Genomic DNA, 19,013 nt, shown 5'->3' with positions numbered 1-19,013 from the left:
TCCCTCTTCAAATATGCAGCACAATGTGTTTTGTGTAAATATTTACTTTTATGGCAAATATTCTATGCTTAAAACGGACATTTATTTAAATGTTGACTTCAAATATTCGTCTGGCCTCTGATTGTTTCTTTTATTGAGCGGGAGTATTTGTTGAAGATAAGCGACTAAACATGTTAACAAGCAAAGCCTCGTTTGAATTTTTAAAACATTTGTCTTTCCTGGACTTTTGTAGTTTGTTGACAGAAAAAAAAGAATGAGACGGAGTTTATATTAAAAAATAGATGTGGTATGACTGCCAGTGAGACAACTCTTCACATAGGGATACCTACAAACTGTCGATAAACTTTTTTGCCGAAACGAACATGTGCATTTATATATTATCAAGGAGAAAATTAACAGCTTCGATCATCTCATCACACCTCTAATAAGTATATCTAGCATACTTACCTTTCTCATTAGAGAAGACGGCTTTAAATGAGTTGCAGCAACTATATTTTCATTCAGATTTACCAAATAACCATTTAATTAAATAGGAAAACTTTTGTTTGATAAGATAGTGTGGAAGTATAGTGTAAAGAGTAGAAAAATTAAAACTGTCAACAGAATCAAAAGGACCATCAAAAGCACGTAATTTATCTAAAACATCCAAAGATTTGTTAACACTCCGAAAATAGTTTATACCTCTATGTTCATATATTGTATTACTACAATAGCTCTTTAAAAGTAGTTAAGGAACTTGTTTAAAGCTCTGAAAGATTAGTTGTAGAACACTTAGGGACTGTGCAATATTTATCTGAGGGTGGGGCCGGTGTACAGCAAATATTTATTAAAAAAAAACTTTATGCCCTGCCAAAATTTATTTAAAAAAAAGTTCCTGCCCCGCTTCAATTAATTACAAAAAAAGTCCTTGCCCCGCTTGAAAAAAATAAAACACACATATGGAAACATGATATTTTTTAACTCAAATGCACAACATTCAATAACACATGTATATCAGAGTTAATATATCAACTCAAATGCATATATTTCAATATTATAAAGATTTTATAACACATTTTAATTGTGTTTTGAAAATAATATTTTATACTGCCACTAGAATGTTTCTATACATTTTTTTTATATTCATTGATATACATGATATACTTTCCTTGGAATTATGAAATTCAACTTTAATAAGGGTTTACCCAACATTTTTAATAATTTTTATAAACTTTTGAAGAAGTATTTATTTTGAGATATTGACAAAACTATATAAATTTAAAAAAATTGTGAAATAGCCAAATCAAGTATAAAATTGAAGAGCTTGAGGACCAAAAATACCAAAAAAGTATCCCAAATGAGGCTGAGGAATTATCGATGCCTGAGGAAGAAAATCCTTAATTTTTCAATGAATTCAAAATTTGCAAACTGTAAATTTATAAATTTAACTATGTCATTCATATATAAAAAGGGAAAATTTTAACAGTACTATGGCATAATTGTTATTTAAATTAACCATTTTTTGCTTTGCTTTGCTAAGAACAACTTGCATGTTTCAAAGCTTATTCCAAACTATCAGTCAAATAGCTGTGTGTTTAATCTTCTAGTGGTATTTACACCACACACTCAAATTTAACTTGTTTTATAGTTTAAGAATTTATTTACAATACAACATACTGTAAGTCTTAATAATGTTTAAGAATTTAATTTTAAACACACTGTAAATTTGTTATGTTTAAGATTTATCATGTTTCTTTACAATACAATTATAAAAGTTGATGTGAAAAAGTTATTAAAAAAATTAAAGTGTACTATCTCTATTTTGTCCGAATTGCAAATTCTAGCTTTTTTTTACCAACATTACTTTAATTCTTAAATTTTACAACAGTACAACAAAAAAGTAAATGAAATGGGATTCAGTAAGCTTGATATACATCTATGATAGCTGCATAGTTTGATGACAATCCAAGTTGATTTGAAAAAGTTATTAAAAAAATTAAAGATGCCTATCTCTATTTTGTCTGATTGCAAATCCTAGCTTTTTTTTACCGAGATGACTTTAATTCTTAAATTTTACAGCAATACAACAAAAAGTAAATAAAATGGGATTCAGTAAGCTTGATATATATCTAAAATAGCTGCATAGTTTGATGAAAATCCAAGTGATTTTGAAAAAGTTCTTAGAAAAATTAAAGATGCCTATCTCTATTTTGTCTGAATTGCAAATCCTAGCTTTTTTTACCGAGATGACTTTAATTCTTAAATTTTACAGCAATACAACAAAAAAGTAAATGAAATTGGATTCAGTAAGCTTGATATATATCTAAGATAGCTGCATAGTTTGATGAAAATCCAAGTGATTTTGAAAAAGTTCTTAGAAAAATTAAAGATGCCTATCTCTATTTTGTCTGAATTGCAAATCCTAGCTTTTTTTACCGAGATGGCTTTAATTCTTTAATTTCATAGCTATACAACAAAAAAGTAAATGAAATGGGATTCAGTAAGCTTGATATATATCTTAGATAGGTGCATAGTTTGATGAAAATCCAAGTTGATTTGAAAAAGTTATTAGAAAATTTAAAGATGCCTATCTGAATTTTTATAATAATTTTTATTTTTACCTACTGTAAAAAAAAAATTTTTTTATTTCACAGCCAGTAATCAAACTACCTAATAAGCTTGACTTTTGTAAGATCAATATTTAATTTAGTTAGATGGGCTTCTTTAAACCAGTCAAAACTAAATTTGAAGGTCAAGACTAGTCGAGACAGGTCGAGACTGGTTCAGACTGAGTCGAGACTAGTCGAGACAGGTCGAGACTGGTTCAGACTGAGTCGAGACTAGTCAAGACAGGTCGAGACAGGTCGAGCCTTGGTCAAGACCATTTCAGACTAATTAAGTAAAGTCGAGACCTAGTCGAGTATACTTAAGTACAGTTAAGTCCAGTCGAGACAATGTCGAGACTAGTCGAGTAAAATGTGTGCTTGATTTTACTGGTCGAGCACAAAAACTGGTCAATTCAGACTCTGAGCAGTTTGTAGTGTATTAGGCTAATTTGTTTTAGATTATATTGTGTTTTTTTTTTTTTAAGTTATTTTTTTCTCACAGAAATCACAAATATATGTATTGAAAAGAACATTTAGACCTTTAAACATGTTGCATTCAGATAATATATAAGTATATGAACTAACATTATCTCAAGCCATCGATATGTTAAATGTGCTGTTATTCAATTTGATTTTAATAAATAGTTTTAATCTTTTTTACTCTGATTTAATTATTTTTTATGCACACGCAAAAGGGTTTTAAAAGTGTGCGCCCCGCCAAATGTTTCTTAAAAAAAACTTGTCGCCCCGCTCATAATTTGCATAAAAAAAGTATGTGCCCCGTCCATGTTTGCACTGGCCCCACCCTCAGATAAATATTGCACAGTCCCTTACTAGAGGCCAAGATGAAACATATTTGTGGGTGCTTTAACCTCCCCATAACACACAACATTAGAACACACTTTTAAAATCGGGACTAAGCGTAAAAACAACTAACGAAAAGACAAAAGACACAAAGAAACTACCGACTGATTAAAAGGTTTTTCGCAACTTAAGACTATAAGATAACAAAATCCGCATGTACATGTATAACCATAACTGTTCATAAAATACAGTGTTATATAGTTTTAGCACTGGTGAAGAGCATACGAACAAATGTTGGCTAAGCATATCAAGTATTACTGAATTTTGTTATGGCTTAGTTGAAAAGAATTAATACATGAAAATACTGGTTGCACATTTGAAAGTCAATAATATAAGATCAAAAGAGAGAAGCAACACATCTAGCATGTGATAATGATATTAAATGTATAAAGTGCATCTATAATGCAATAATGATGACACAATGTCGTAATCATGTCATTTCAATTACACACTTACTGATGACAACAAAATGTAGGCGTGATCTATTCTACTTTATTATTTTAAAACCTTATTTTCTACTCATCAATTTTGAATGTGTTTTGCTATCATCCGCCTTTTTTTTAATGTTATACGCTTTGATTTTTTGTAAATAGATATAATGTTATTTAAAGATAGTTTATATGTCAGTTATCAAATATCAAAAACAGCCTGACCTCCAAAATGAGATATGTTTTAAGTTCACATATTGGTGATCTGTACTTATAGAGATATTTTTTCTCATCCTAAAACTGACAATTTACTTAAAATACAGTGTGTTTGGATAAACCGTAACGTGTATGAATTGTTTTACATTGTCTTATCGGGGCCTTTTATAGCTGACTATGCGGTATGGGCTTTATTCATTGTTGAAGGCCGTACGGTTACCTATAGTTGTTAATGTCTGTTTCATTTTGATCTTTTGTTGATAGTTGTCTCATTGGCAATCATACCACATCTTCTTTTTTATATACAGTATCTATATCGTCTTGTGACATCACCGTTTTTTGTCTCAGTTCGTCTTTGTGTCTTTTTTATTGTCCGTAATTAAGACATCTATTTCATTTCGAAAAAATAAACGAGATAAAAATAAAATGTATATGTTAAAGCGAAATATTTAGTTTCAGAAGAAGAAGAAAAAATAATTCAATTTAATGTACACAAATACGAAACTTATTTGTACTCGTTACGATACAGGAAAAAGATCGATTTTTTTCCAGTTTCTGAAGCTCATTAAAATAAATTTTATTTTAAACAATATGAATTTAAATTTTGCACGCAATTTAACCAACTATTCGACTCGTTTCGTAAACATGGTAAATGTATGCACTACGAGAAATTCATTATATAAATACTCAAGTTATATGTAATTGGAAAACATGAACTTGATCAGCAACGGTCAATAAAACACAACAGACGATAAAGCATTCTCTCATACAGCTAGACTTTGACACAAAATTTCAAGAAGCTCTAACTCATACTCCTGAGAAAAATGTGACAAAATGCCATCAAATTGCCTTTACAATGTATTTGTAAGAATAGAAATGACTTTGTTATCAGTATATTAACTAAAGTCAAACTCCTATGGATGTACAAAAAAATGTATCATATTGTAAAGAATGTTCATATAATACTTTTGATGAAATTGCAAGAAGCTCTGATAAGCTCATGAGAAATGCCGCTAAATTTACTTCTTGATATTATGTATAAGGATGAACATGTTTATGTAATGATGTACATGTATATCTGCAAGTATACGGTAAGCAGAAAGTTGAAAAAGCATCATGCTGTATAGAACAGGAGTACACAAAGATTGATACTAAAGTTTAAAAAGCTTCACAGTTCCTCTAAAACAAACATGGGACGGACAGTCGAATTTGAAAAAATAAAGTATAAACATTATACCTGTAGATTTAATAAAAATTGACGCAAGCAAACTGTTATTTCTTCACCAAAGTGTTCTTATTTTAGTAAAACTGCTTATCAATTATTTGAGATATTGTCAGGAGTATTTGTATACGTCAATGAAACCCTTAGGTAATTATCCTCGAAATAAGTTATTACTGGTTGCTATATGCTATTATTAAACACACTGTTAACTTATTGTAGCAACTTTTGTGGAGGAAGCATAAGAATGAAGAACTTCAATATTCAAATCATTGATAATTCATGACAGTCAAATTCACTGACATTCTTTAAATAGTGCTATTGGTTGTTAGAATTAAAGAAATGCGCTTCAAACCAAAATGTTATACCAGATACTTTTATGTTGTTTTGATATAAAAAAAAATAAAGTCGTGAGTGCATGTTAAATATTAATATAATTCCTTAAAGTAAAATTGAAACGCCTTGGTTGTATGATACAAACCGCAGCCAATACATTTCATGTTTCAGTATACTTGTATCATCTAACTATAATGGGACCTTTCTAAAACTGGAGCGATTAATATGTACCATTACAGCCATGATGGTAATCAAGTTTTATTTATCAGAATGAAAAAAAAAGGATTTAAAACTGAATATGCCTCTCTCACAAGGCTGCCTCGACTTTACGCAAATACGAAACTTGTTTTCAGAATTAACCAACTTTTATTTTATTATGGCAAAGTTTTCATACGCTCGATTTAAGTGAGGGCTTTCCAAACTTTCCCGACGAGCAAAGCTGGTATATGTTAATTCAGAAGCACACATAGTACACAAGAAAATATATAATGCTTATTATTATTCATTTTTTAAGTCGTCAGATTACAAGGACTTATGCAATCGAAATAACTTTAAATGATTTTATATATGATAGATGCTTATTTTCTTCTATATATATTGATAAATTATACACATTGTACAGAATTAGTTGTGTTTATATATTATGTCTATAATTTAAACCATATGCAAGTTCATGGTTTTCTCTGATCGTTCATGAAATCTTTACACTAAATCCATTAGAGGTTTGATGTGTACTGATTGATAATTTAGTCTTATTAGATGCATGATATTTTTTATTAGTTGTTATTGGCTTTGCACATGTTGTCAGTAACTGCGATTAATCTGTACTTAGTGTCTCTTTTGTTGTCGGAATGTACAAGTGCCCGATCACTTCAACTCAATGTTTTTGTTAGATGTATTTCTATTTGTATCCATCTGATGAGTACAGCCATTTTAGTCTTAATTTTTATAGTTCGAATTCGTTCTAAGGTTACACTACTACCCCAGGTTAGTTATAGGGCTAACATTTTAAACCGCGCAACATTATGTATGTATGTGCCTGTCCTAAGTCAGGAGCCTTTTTTTCAGCGGTTGTCGTTTGTTGTTAGTGTAACACATTTGGGGTTTTTTCTCTTCTGAATTGGTTTTCATTTGCGATTCCGGGGCCTTTTTTTAGCTGACTATGTGACATGGGTATGCTCATTGTTGAAGGTACGGCGACCTATAGCTGTTCACCTCTGTGTCATTTAATTGCATGGTCTCCTTGTGGAGAATTGTCTCATTGGCAATCATACATCATCTTCTTTTTTATAGTTATCATTGACATTATTTTCTCTAACTGACTAACTACAAGATTAACCTTTAGTATTAGTCAAACAAGTTGGAATTTCCATAACAGCACAGTTGTTAGCCATGCAAAATGTTCATACCCGTCCCTAGGATTTTCATGGCATTCCATGGAATTTCCATGGCAAAATTGTTGCCATGAAAAGGATGGAGTATTGAAACGAGCTTTTTCATGGTTTTCATGAATTCCATGGCATCGAAAAAAAGAGTGACAGGGATTGTATACTCAGTATTTCCATCGTTGCCATTAAATTATAAAAGGATGGAAATCATGGCATCGATGGCAAATTGCCATGATTCCCATGGAAAGTATGGCATGAATGGCATGTTGGCATGGCCTCTATGAAAAGTATGGCATTTATGGCAGGTTGCCATGAAAATGATGGCAACAATTACAGATTGCCATGGAAAGTATGGCATCCATGGCATTTCCCTGGTATTCACTCACAAATGCACATGCAGACCTGCAATATTACCATGTATAGTTCTGTATAGTTTAATAACATATTCTTGTCCTTTGTCCTTTCCAAAATAGGACACTGGGAAAGTAAATATCTGCAGGAGTTCTCATCAGATTGAATTAACCTCATTACTTTCAAAATAAAGCTTCACCGTTAAAATTTCATTGCCATATATTGCTAGCAAAATAGATGAAAAAAATAAAAACTATTAAAATTAGACTATGTTTTAATGTAAAGTTAAACATTTTGGAAATGTTCAAAGTTCATTATTGCTGTCTGACGTCTATCTTGTCTTGTGTTCCTTTCTTGGCTTCGGCAGATGGTCATAACTTAGTGGACAACTTTCCATTTCTTTCGTATGATGCCTAAAATAAAGTTATCATATATATTAATATCTATTCTGAAAAATATCATATATATACTAGTGAAATAAAACAAGTAGGTGGGGTTTTCCTTCGGTTCGACATATTGACTTGATGGGCTTTTCTCATTGTTGAAGGCTGTTTGGTGAACTATAGTTGTTAATGTCTCTGTCATTTTGGTTTGATAGTTGTCTCATTGGCAATCATACCACATCTTCTTTTTTATATTGAATTTACTATTTTTACCATATATCATTCAATATACAACAGAAACATCTAAAACGCGAAATTATAAAATTAAACTATGAAAAATAAGATGTTAAGCATGTTTTAAAGAGTAATTATATTTTTAGAAAAGAATCCTTGTAAAATCAAGGGCAGATAATTATAATGACCTGTTTTGGGGACTCTTTCAATAAAATAAGACCTGTGGGCTATAACCCCAAATTTTCAAATATGTATATCATGTTGATATAAAAATTAATATTACAGATGGTTTTACAACTTTTGATTTTTTTTCCAAAATGTTTTGAAAGTCCAATATGTGCAAAAATTACTTAAAAAGCATTCATAAGAATTTCTTTCATATAAAACTACTTACTCCAAGTCTGATTGAATGTGTCCATTCTTCAGTCCTATCAGAAAACAATTTTCTTTTGTTTCACCATGCAGACTGAAATATAAAACATATTTCAATTAAAATATAAGAAATATTACAATTAAACAAAATAATTATTACATATTCTGTATGAAGCTTATAGGTTATTCTATTGGTCTTTTATTTCACTTAAACATCATAGGCCCATATTTACATGTATGTATTGCCATTTTTAAAATCTTAAATTTGATCCATAATCATGATAATTCAGAACATATGTACTAATTTTAAAATATAATACTTATTGATTTTTCAGAATAGATGTCTATATATCATGTATATAATTATTACAGTCATACTACAGATCTTCAATTTTGCCAAAACTACTATCAAATAATATTTTATAAAAAAGATTGTCTTAAAGATATAAGTCTTGTCATAATACCACAGTAGTTATGTACATGATGTAATTATGCAAAAATTGCATGGTCTTTTATAGTTATTCTCTTGATCTTACATGGTACTTATATATGTTACAATTTATTTGAAGGAAATAGCAGTTTCATAATATTCAAAAAGGTTGAAATACTTATTCATAATTTGTACTTACCAGAAGATTTAATCCAAAATATATGAAAACATCAATCTTCACAAATCCAATAGTTATGTCATCAGAATAATACATCTGCACTTTTTAATGTTAATAGAATACTTTGGCTCTTTTTAGGCTACAACTCTACATCCATGGTAAAATTCATATTTTGGTCTAGATAAATAAGACATCTTTTCTTGTAATGTCTGCAAGTTCAAATTTTGAATCTGACCAGTGTTGGGGTTATTTGGGGAGTTGTTTGATTCCTTGAAATGTTTCCCTAATTATACTATTAATTACCTAAGTCTTAAATATTAGATATTTATAATAATAAATAAAAAATATTCACCAATTTTTATCTATTATTTTTATATATTAGACTGTAGAAATTTAAGAGAAATGTACAAAGCAATATGGTCGCCTTCTTTGGGCCCCAACTCTTTTCAATGAATGTGTACATATCATTTCCTGTCTATTTCACAGAGGCAAATGGAAACAGATGTGGAACCTACATAACATTTCTATCACTAATTGTTCAGAAAGAGACTGCATGGAAATAATATTTGTGTATTATCCACACTGTATCATGATTATTACTTAATTAAAAAGAGATACACTTACTATAATAATTAATTTTACTTGAAAATAAATTAATTTAACCTGCATTTCCTACGTTGGAAAATTAAAAAAAATAACTTATAAGTATATAATATTCTGGTCACTTTTTATTTGTTTAAATGTATATAAATAGCAACACATATCATAAAGTTATAAATTACCTAACAATGCTATCACATTTTATATTTAATTGAATTTAATATGCAATCTTTAAGACTTCAAATATATGTTGGATTTAAGGGTGGTACAAATACTGGCTTTATGTCACAAATGAATTATGATGCACACTCTCATCAGTATTGATATATTTTTCATTTGAAAAAAAATTAAAGGAACTTAATTTTTAGGTGGATTCCATATCGGGGATCCAGCTATTTTTAAACGGAATCCTCCTCATATTCTCATACAGGAGTATTGATAATGTTTCAGTAACTTTTTATGTTTCAAATCATCAAAATATTCTAAGTCCAATTTGCCTTCGTTTTCATCTTAGAAAATTTCTAAGTGTTGCTTTTCCATCGTTTGCCTTCCTTAAAAATTTCAAAGTCCAAGTTTGCCATCGTTTCCATCCCCCAAAAAAGTTAAAGTCCAAACTTTGCCATCGATTGCCATAGATTTTCATCCTTTCCATGGAATTTCTTTTACACAAAATATAAAAACGATGGCAATTTTTGCCATGGAAAATTTTTGCCATGAATTTCATGGAATTTCATCAAATTTTACATGGTTTCCATCCTTTTTCCATGAAAAATCGATGGCATAAATGGAATGCCATGAAAATCCTAGGGACGGGTAGGAAGAGGAATAACTCTAATGGAAATTAGCAGAAAATCAAATCTATTCAAATATTACTACTAAATTATATAGGCAATATATTTATAAGAAAACTAAGTACGTATGTTTTTCTAAAATCTTTTGAAGCAAACAAACTAAATGTTCGCTGGATTTTTGTTAATAGTTCCTAGTTATCAACATGGTTGTTAGTCATGTCAATGCTGTGTCACAAACTTTCTAATATCATAGTAAAGTTTATATTTTATAATGCAATGTAGATAAATCATACTTATAACATCTTAAGTTTACAAGAGCGCAATTATTAGAAATGAATGTTAAATAGGGTATCAGTGGTGTTCCATATTTTTTTCTCGAAGGTTACACAAACTAGGAAAAACGGGTAGCAGGTTTTTTCCCCCGCTTAAAGTAAAAGGCATTACATATTTAATGGTCCGACGTGCAGAAATGGAAGATATTTTCAATACTGTGTAAAATGTTAATTTCATTTACTTGATTAAAAAAAAAACCTGTATATTAATTAGTTTGATAAAAAGCAATTCCAAACCAGTATCATCCAATCAGAAGCTGTATCGGATTCTATTCCGAGTACCATGAAAAAAAACTTGTCGGTAAAATGTAAACACAAAAACTACAGTGAATTGAACTGTTATTATATTTTTAATATGTAAGTTCTTTTTTTAATAAACATAAAAAATAATCATGAATTCCACTTAGGTCTAAGTGAAAGAATATACACTAAATTAAATACTAAGGAAAAATCAGCAAAGTTGTGACCATAAGAAGAGGGATAACTCAATCCCCAATAAATATAAAAAGAGAAATAAAGTATGTTCATATTTCAATAAATTCTTACGAGCTAACATTTTAACTTATAAAGTGTTAAGCAATTCTTAACTATGATGATTCGTCCTTTTTTTGGAAATGCTGTTGCATCTTCCTGATTTAACGTTGAAAATGTGTTTTGATATTTTTTTCAGTTCATTTAAATATCAGATAAATTTCCCAAATTATATAATACCATTATAAGTACTGTTATTTATTCTTTTGTCAGTTTCTTGTCAAATGAGCTTTTAGTGTGAGTTTCCTGTTATATTAACAATAATATAACAGATGATTTGGGGCCCTTTAGTTCTGCGTGCACGGAATATATTTATGTACTGCTATATACTTGAATTAAATGGAAACCTCAATATAACTTGTGTCCAATATAAAATGTACATGTAGTCCAGTCAAATTGAATACCTAGTCCACACAGACTGGTATTTGATATTATTGATTCAATTGTCTATTAATCTAAAAAGTTTATGCGTTCAACTGTCGCCAAATAGACTAGAACATTTGATTATATAGTGTTATTTTAATTCAACCTGATTTTTTAAAAGATTTGAATATTTAGCTCTTTTGTGAAATGCATGTGGTAAGTACATTGAGACGATAAACTTATAAAAAATGGCAGTATAAATATAGGATTTGTAGTTGCAAGAAATAGGCTTTAAAATGTTCGAGTCGTGGATAGATTAGTTACAAATTCCAAATCATACTGCTAATGTTTTTCGTCATTTACATACATGTACCTTCAATCTGTTTGATTATATTTTTTTCAATCTACTTAAATTTGATATTGTATCCGAACATGATTGACGAAGCGTAGAGCGTTTTTTGAATAGATACTGGACTTGAACAAACAATTTAATCAATTACTCTTTCAATGCAAATCTTACTTAAACAGGTACAATTTCCCATTCAAAACGTTCCTTCACATGTACAAAATTTATAATAACATTGAACGCTACCAATTTTCATTGCACAAGAGATGCGCATTTCAGCAATAATGTCTCTTCAATGATGCTCTTAATAGCCAACATATTCCAATATTCCCAATATAAGATAAACAGCTCATAAACCATAAAAGGACAATAAACAGTCTCCGGGACAAGTTTGCAATTCCGCTGAGTGCAAAAGTTGTCACCTTAATTTTTGGAGTTAAGTCAAAACAAAGTTGATAACTTGGTTGGTATTGGTTCCCTGATATTTGTCCTAAAATTTTTTGGCTCTAGCACCACTGTTGAAAAAGTTATGCCCCTTTTTTCAACAATTTCCTCAGAGGAAAAGTACTTTTCCTCAAGGGAAATCAAATTTCCCTGAAGGAAAAAGATTTTTCCTCAAGGGAAATTGTTTTTTCCTCAAGGGAAAAAGATTTCCCTTAGGGAATTTGCTGCATAATTATTTCCTTTGAGGAAATTCTATTTCCTTGAAGGAAATTCTTTTTCCTTAGAGGAAATTCTTTTTCCTAAGAGGAAATTATTTTTCCTTAGAGGAAATTCTTTTTCCTTAGAAGAAATTATTTTTCCTTAGAGGAAATTCTTTTTCCCTAGAGGAAATTCTTTTTCCTTTGAGGAAATTTGCAGCTTCAAATTTTCCTTTGAGGAAATACTTTTTCCTGTGAGGAAATTTTTGACAAACAGTTTTCCTTGGAGGAAAATTCAAGACAACAAATTTCCTCTAAGGAAATCATTGTTCTTCAAATTTCCTCTAAGGAAATTTCTGAACATCAAATTTCCCTTAAGGAAATTTTTACTTGTTAAACATTTCTTCACTATACCATGTATACAAACAGTATGAATATAATAATTACAAGACTGTATAATTGATGCAAATGATATTTAAAACTGTAATAAATGTTTGACTCAACATTTTAATGACATTGAAAATAATACAGTCTGACTGTTTAGATCTAGGTATTGTTTATACTTTTTATATAAATTTAACTTTGATTTAAAAAAAAAATTGGAGCAAATGCTTCTGTTTTCTTTGTAATTGTTTCAATGCGATACATTAATAAGCAACCAATTTGAATGTCATACCATTTGTGGTGTTCTAAAGAATTTGTTTATATATTTGCAAATTAAATAAAAATATAAACACTTTTCGTGTTATTTTCAATCAGAATTTCTTCTGTTTCAGCTTGTGTACAGTTATTCAATCCACTACGTAAGAATTCAGTGTATACATTATTCCATTCACTAAACAATTCCCTTCAATTCTAAGAGAAATCATTTTTGCAAATTGTTCTTCAATGATCTTCTTCTGTATATTTGATATGAGGGAGCGATGTAAATGAGTGGATAAAATTGGTGTTCCTTTTTTCAACAACAAAATAGTATTTGTTCTGCATTCTCCTTTCTTTTGATTAAGATATGTTGTTGCTTTTATGCAATAGTGTTCTTGTGTATCTATGATAGAACTCCATTGACCTTTTTTTTATGGTCATTATCATGTGATAATGTTGATATTTCCTATTTCTTTTTTGCAGAAAAGCACACATTCCATTTCAAATTAATCCAATTATGCACTATGTAAATAAATTTCAACTTTAAGTTTCCTCTTCAGTAATGACCTTTTGATCATGAAAACCAAGATGTCTGATCACCTATAAATACACAAAATAAACAAATGAAATGTTATAAATGGAGAGAGGAACATCAATAAATGTTTTTCATGTTAATTTCCTTATTAAAATACATTAAGTAAACTTGAACTCGAGAAAAATAAATAACTGCGATGTAGACTAGAAAGTATAAAATGCCAAATAAAGTATTCACGAAAAATTAGCTGATTTACAGTAGTCAAGTCCGTGTTTGCAGGAAATTTACATCATTGGTTGTTTGGTGGATAGTTGTATTATTGGCAATCATACCACATCTTATTTTTAAATAACCTTGCCATATTCCTATTGTGCCTGTGCAAAGTTCAGAGCCTGTAGCTTTTGTCAGTTTAGTCTGACACTAAAATTTAGTGGTTGTTGTTGTTTCATACTGGTCATATTTATTTTTTGTAATTTATTTTGTTATAAACTAGGCAATTAGCATGATTAGTTTTACAGTTTGGATTGTTTCAATGTTTCATCTTTAGGTCTTTTATAGCTGCCTACTTTGACTATAGTATAGGGTATGGATTTTCTCATTATTGAAGGTCGTAACAGGCCTACAATTGCTTTCTCAAAGCCATGACAGTTTTCATATTTAATATACCACATCTTTGAATTTTTATAGTAATCATTATACAAGTAATCATCTTTCAAGTTGAATAACTTTTTAAAATTAAAAGGTGCCTTACCATTTAGGTTTAGTTGGCTTCTGCAAATTTTACATTGCCTATCATTTCTGCTGAATATTATTTCTCTGTATCTTCTATAGTTCTTGTCCTATACATAAAAGAGTAAAAATTGGAATGACATCTTGCATCAATATTTTTTTCTGTGTAATGTACATTTATATACATATATATTAATGTGTGTTTAATAAAAATCTAAACCATGAGTGCTTGATAAGCTTCTTGCCCTTATAGCTGGTTTAAGCTTTAAATGATTTTTTTTTATCGACTAAAAAACTATGAGCACTGCGCAAATAAGACCCCCGCCCTCCAAAAAAAACAAAACATGCACAAACAGTGGTATTCATTGAATTAAACATGTATATAATTTGGCTCAATTTATAGATCTCTCAAGTGACTATAAGTTTAAGGCTGTGATTTTTTTAACAAATACATTTCTAAAACCTTTCAAAGATTTTGAAAATGGACAAATTTCAAATAACTTTGCAACAACTAAAGTTCCTTAACTCTGCATCTTATAAAAAAATATGCATGATAAATAGGGAATGATACTCCAGCTTGCATATTATTCAAAGTTTTAAAGGAACATAACTGAAGAACGGTAAAAGTTTTACCACCAAAATTTGAAATTGATCTGATTAAAATTGTGATAAATAGTATTGTTTTAAAGTTTAATAAAATTTGGTTGAGGAAAACTTAAGTTAGAAGGCCGAAACAATTTTTTCCATTTTTAAAGAACATAACTATCGAATTTAGTAAAAGAGACACTACCAAAATTCAAACTTAATCTGTATTTAGTGGTGATAAGCATTGTGTATTGATTTCATAACATTTGGTTGAGACAAACTAAAGTTTAGAAAACAGGAAACCAAAAATTCAGCATATTTTCCCCATTTTTAAAGGGGCAATTGAATTTGGTTGAGGCAAACTAAAGTAATGTAAGAGAACAAAAAACAACTTTGGGACAGACGGACAAGCGATCAAGTGTTAAACATTATGCCCCCTCCACTTTGGGTCATAATAATAAAAAGGGTGTTTATGTCAAGATATAAAAACAATTCACCAAAGTTTCATAAAAATTTGTGAAAGCATTCTTGAGACTATCCTAATCCCAAGTCATGATTGTACAATGACATAAATCAGATTTTTTTTTAAATTAAAAGGAAAATTATCATGTTTATGTTATACAAAAATAATTCATGAAAAGTTTCATGAAAATTGCTCAAAGCATTATTAATAGTATATGTACTGGAAAATCCCCCCTTTTATGAATAAAATCCCTAACTTTAAATTAAAAATTTTAAATCCCTAAAAATTAAAAAGGACCTTAATTATCATGATTATATGTGACTTGTTATTTAACATAACAAAAAACCAAAGGCAATCAAAGAGAAACTGACAATGCCAAGGCAAAACATAAATGCAGAAAAGAAAAACAAAACAAAACAAAACACTAAGCAACACCAACATCACCAACATCACCAAAAAACTAGTGTTAAATTTATGTGCTCAGTCAGTCAGTGAGAGTTCGCAGATCCTGACCTACTATATCTATGCTTAAAAACCTAAAATTCATAAAGTTCTAAACATATTTTGTAAATTTATACTCAATTAACAAGTGAAACTGTGAGCTACTGCTCACTGATGATACCCCCGCCGCAAGTGGATAATATAAATAGTGTAAAAATAGTGTTCGGTAAACAGGAAGTTGTCGAGTGATGAATCTGAAAACGCATCACACGGTATAGCTGACTTATATAAATCCTGAAACCAAATTTCAGAAATCCTTGTATTGTAGTTCCTGAGAAAAATGTGACGAACATTTTCAACTTGGCTATCATGACTTGTGTAAAATCATTCAAGTGTTCGGTTAACAGGAAGTTGACAAGTGATCAATCTGAAAACGCATCACACGGTATAAATGACTTAGATAAACCCTGAAACCAAATTTCAGAAATCCTTGTATAGTAGTTCCTGAGAAAAATGCGACGAAAAATATTCATGGGACGGACGGACGGACTGACAGACAGAGGTAAAACAGTATCCCCCCTTTTTTGAAAGCAGGGGTATAAAAAGTTGTCATAAATAGCATAGACACCTGTGAGTTTTGAGAACCACATGTGTTAATTGTGCGAGTAAAATCATTGATAATCATGCACAAGATTGACTTTTAAAAGCCTATATATATATTGAAATTTTCTGAAAATATTGCATGCATTTATTAATATGACCAATTTCAAGAAATGCACAAAGCTACAAGATGATTTATATAATTGTAATTTCAGGAATTTACAGTAAAGGCTTTTATCCCCACTGCATTTTGCACTTTTTCTTATTCAGGAGCCAGAAGTTATGGCCTTTGTGACCTTTGTATGATTTTTATTTTAGTTTCTTTTTTTGTATTGAAGAGTTTATAGATATAGGAAGATGTGGTGTGAGTGCCAATGAGACAACACTCCATCCAAATAACAATTTAAAAGGTAAAATTTAGTATGACGTCCATTATCACTCAACTAGTATACATTTTTGTTTAATGGTAAGCTAAAGCATGCCTCACAGGCACGGCTCCAGGGGGGCTGAGGGTTGGACATGTTGGACCCCCCCCTTTTCTTTACTGGACGATCAATGCATTTGAATAGGGACATGTAGTTTGTTGACCCCCCCCCCCCCAAATTTGTCCTGGGTTAGGAACCCCTTTATGTGACTCAGGATCCACCCTAGTCCAAATAATTATGACGTCTGGCAAGGCTATTTTAATTTTTTTCTGGGACGCCTTCCTACGACCTTGCCAGACGTCATAATTATTTGGACTAGATCCACCCCAGTCTCAGGTTTTGGGATTTTCTCGTTGCAATGAAGACCCATTGGTGACCTATGGCTGTTATCTGCTCTTTTGTCATGTTGTTATCTCTTTGATACATTCCCCATTTCAATTTTCTTTTCAGTTCTATTATATTAAAATATTAGAAACGAGTTTGGCGCGTTTACAAAAATATAATTGTCTGTGCCTGAGACTACTATATGTGTTATAGTAGTCTCAGTCTGTGCTAACAGGGGAGTATGTGTGCATACCAATATTTAAATTTTCTATGCCTTCTTTTTGAATATTTTGTGCATTTCTTGGTAAAATACTGTCAGACCTCGAGTGCTGTTGTTTTACAAAAACGGTCAAGTAATGTAGGGGAAAGAAACGAACTAAAAAGACCAAAATAAGCCACAATTAATGGGGGTCTCATTGGGGGTTCTGTTCACGGATCCCGCTTAGTTACTATTTATTTTTTAGATTCCCGCATGATGCCATTACGCTAACACTATATATATATATATATAAGTGAACAATTCTGATATTTTTGTAATTTCCCAGGTCCCGCTGAACTTCATTTCGCGTTTTCACGGCACAATAATTTGAGGGAGGATATATAGGACCTTATCGGGACTCCGGGATCGGGTGTTTTTAAGCTCTTGATTTCGGGATTGACCCTTTCGGGATCCGATAATTCTTTTTTCGAATTTCGGGACCTCGGGATTTCGTGTTTTTAAGCCCGGGATTTCGGGATTGGGTGTTTTAAGCTCGGGATTTCGGAATCAGTACCCCTCCTACCCTTCCTCATAATTTGACTTTCATGTGTCACGTTTACAAAAAATACGCCTCGACAATCCCGAGTCCCGCTCAGACCCCCTTATACATACATAATGAATAGTTTACTATGTAGTCAGTAGTCGGGTCAAATACACATGTATACTTTTAGACGACCTTAGATTCATTTCACAGCGAAAATACTCATTTATATTGAACATTTTAGATCACTTCACATTTAGATTTTATAACTTTTAGAATTAAGACCATACAGTATAGATTTAAGATCATGTAATCGAAAGATGATAAATTGTCAATGAGCAACTGTAACCAGGTACTGCATTTTTTTTTTGCATGCGTCAAGAAACAGTTAAAAGTTAAACTTCTCATCTGGACTTTTTAATTAGTCTGTATACCGGACCTCTTCTCTATTTTGGGATTGAAAAAAAAATTAAAGTTAAAAATGCGGTTTTGAGCCTATTTCTTCTTTTTAATTTGGTAACACGTTAAGCCATTAGTGACACTATGGTATATTACCAATGAGTTTATTGAATAAATGCACATTTATACCCCAATGGGGTTGAAGGCATATATAAATGAACACAATACATCATACAAAAAAGATTTCTTAGTGCATTAAGAAGAAAGTTTTTGCATTAAGGACACTAAAACGATGTTTTAAGATCACAGCGAGCATGAATATAAGAGGATATGATTAAAAACCTCATATCTAAAAAGTTAGGTATCAATAGATTTTGTAATTTTGAAGTTAAATAACTTTTTAATAAACGCGTGCCACTCGCCACGTGACCAACGGTTTATTGCAGATTCCCGAATCATCATGTTCAATCAACCTAATCCAATAAACAATTGTCTTTTGATCGTTAATTATTGATTAATCAATGGTTGTTAACCTAACGGTT

At 30.5% G+C, this 19,013-nt stretch overlaps 1 protein-coding gene and 1 long non-coding RNA gene across 4 annotated transcripts in view; both read right to left on the bottom strand.

Annotated features, from left to right (window-relative positions):
- Positions 1-19,013, bottom strand: part of LOC134724739 (BAI1-associated protein 3-like) — a 136,892-nt gene that overhangs the window by 77,326 nt on the left and 40,553 nt on the right. The gene's annotated exons all lie outside the window — the stretch shown is intronic.
- On the bottom strand, positions 13,704-17,680 carry LOC134724741 (uncharacterized). The gene is made up of 3 exons (XR_010108484.1): positions 17,586-17,680; positions 14,517-14,604; positions 13,704-13,830 (listed from the first exon to the last, which is right to left on the bottom strand). It is a non-coding gene; the product is annotated as an uncharacterized LOC134724741 (long non-coding RNA).

Source organism: Mytilus trossulus, chromosome 7 (genome assembly GCF_036588685.1).
Source record: "Mytilus trossulus isolate FHL-02 chromosome 7, PNRI_Mtr1.1.1.hap1, whole genome shotgun sequence".
Taxonomy (NCBI): Eukaryota; Metazoa; Mollusca; class Bivalvia; order Mytilida; family Mytilidae; genus Mytilus; species Mytilus trossulus.
The sequence above is the reverse complement of the archived record's forward strand: the minus strand, read 5'-3'. Positions and strand labels throughout refer to the sequence as shown.